Below are 2,500 nucleotides of genomic sequence, written 5' to 3' on the forward strand. Positions count from 1 at the left end.
TTAGTGCATATATAGAGGTGTATATATATATATATATATAGATGGATTTAAATATATATATATATATATATTTATTATGTACAATATATACATATCTTATAAAATATGTAGAATAAAAATATATGTATATATTGTTATATTATATATAAATATTATTGATATTTATTAGATATGTATTATACATATCTATATTTATAGTCATATTTATCTTAGTAGAGATATAAGGTATATTTATATTTAGATAATATATATATATATATATATTTTATATATAATTAAATATATATATATATATTTATATATATTTATGTACGTATTAGAATATAGGAGATTGAAGTAGATTTAAAAATATCATTAATATATATATATATATATATATATATATATATATAGATATATTTATTATTATATAAGATAGAGATATATTTATATAATATATATTATACGAATATATATAGTTAGTAATATTGAGATTATTTATAGTTATTAATATACATTTATAACATATATCCTCTATATAAATATATATACTTATTTTTTTATACTGTTATTTACATGTCTTACATAATCATATATATACATGTATACATATACAAATATACATGTATACATATACATATATATGCATGTTAACATATACATATCTATAGATATATATATATACAAATACATATATATCTATCTATTATATATATATAATTATATAATATATATATTATATACATTACCTTACATGTAGATTGGTTGGGAGATATATATACATACATATGTTAAATATATACATATATAAGATATTATTATTTATGAATATATAAGATATAGATTTTTTTAGTGATGGATAAGATATATATCTAGATATAGATAGATTAGGTTTAATATATATATAGATAGATAAGATATATATATATATATTAATATTTATATATTTAGATATATTTATATAGAGTTAGTAGAGATATAATATATATATATATATTTAGATATGTATATTAAGTATATACATAGATATTTGTTATATAGATATATGATTTAGATATATAGATATAGATTTAATAATATATATAATACATATATATATATAGTTTTATATATAGATATATATATAGATTTTATATAGTTATTTATATAGTTATTTCATCATGATACATACATAAATATTTAGTCTGTATGTTATATATACTCATACACATATAGACACACATAAACACACACATTGGCCATTAGCCTGTTTCCAATGGGAAACAGGTCACCGCATGGAATGATCAGCTGCCCTTTCGCCGATGTCCACGCCCGTAGACTAGTGGTATCCTTACTCATTAATAGGTTTCCTAATTTCAATCTCAACAGTGGTTTTTCTTCTGCCTGACCGCAATGCCGGTCACCTGCCCGATCCTGCCTTCGAAATTATAGTTGTCATCTTCTAAGAAATATATTTTCTGTATAGTGGGTTTGTCTGTTATATCATCAACACGGAAGAGTGTTTTGCCATTCATATATATATGTGCTTATATATATATATATATATAATATATATATATATATATATATAGATATATATATATATACATAAAAATATATATGTATACATAAAACATATATATATGTATATATTATATATATATATATATATACATATATATATATAATATATATATATATATATATATTATATATATATATATACATATACATATGTATAACATATATATATTATATATGTATTATATATATATATATATATATATATATATATATATATATATAATATATTTATATATATATATATTTATATATATAATATATATATATATATATATATATATATATCTATATATATACATGCAAACTAAGAGAAGGGTATGGGGAAGGGAAAGAAATAAAAGCATTGCGCCAGCACTTTACCAGCGCCGGATGTCATTACTGGTAAATTGGATGTGCTTGACGGAACAATCGGTTAGCATAGTTTCCTTTGGAAGTTTTCTTTTAATGGGGTGAGTCAGGGGTATTATCAGCTTTTGACAGTAAACTACCTCGGTCATCAACGTCTATGGCATTGTGTATCGAGAGAGAGAGAGAGAGAGAGAGAGAGAGAGAGAGAGAGAGAGAGAGAGAGAGAGAGAGAGAGAGAGAGAGAGAGAGAGAGAGAGAAAGGGAGAGTGACAGAGAGAGAGAGAGAGAGAGAGAGAGAGAGAGAGAGAGAGAGAGAGAGAGAGAGAGAGAAAGAGAGAAAGAGCGATACAGACAGAGAGAGCGAAAGCGATACAAACAGACAGACAGAGATGAACAAGAGAAAAAAAAAAACCGCAGAAATACCAGCAGAAACAACCACACCGTCAGCGAGCGAAACCTAAACACAGGGACAGCATAAGAAACAGTGCCAGAGAAGGACACAGATGCAATGGCACACTGCAGAAAGATCGCTATAACCGAATCCATGAGCCGATCTTATGGCGAAGTCTGATCTCTCGTCATGCCTTAGTGCTGGCCGACGGAGAGTAAG

The sequence above is a fragment of the Penaeus japonicus genome, unplaced genomic scaffold (genome assembly GCF_977035675.1).
Source record: "Penaeus japonicus unplaced genomic scaffold, GWHDUDI00000001_assembly GWHDUDI00000027, whole genome shotgun sequence".
Lineage (NCBI taxonomy): Eukaryota > Metazoa > Arthropoda > Malacostraca > Decapoda > Penaeidae > Penaeus > Penaeus japonicus.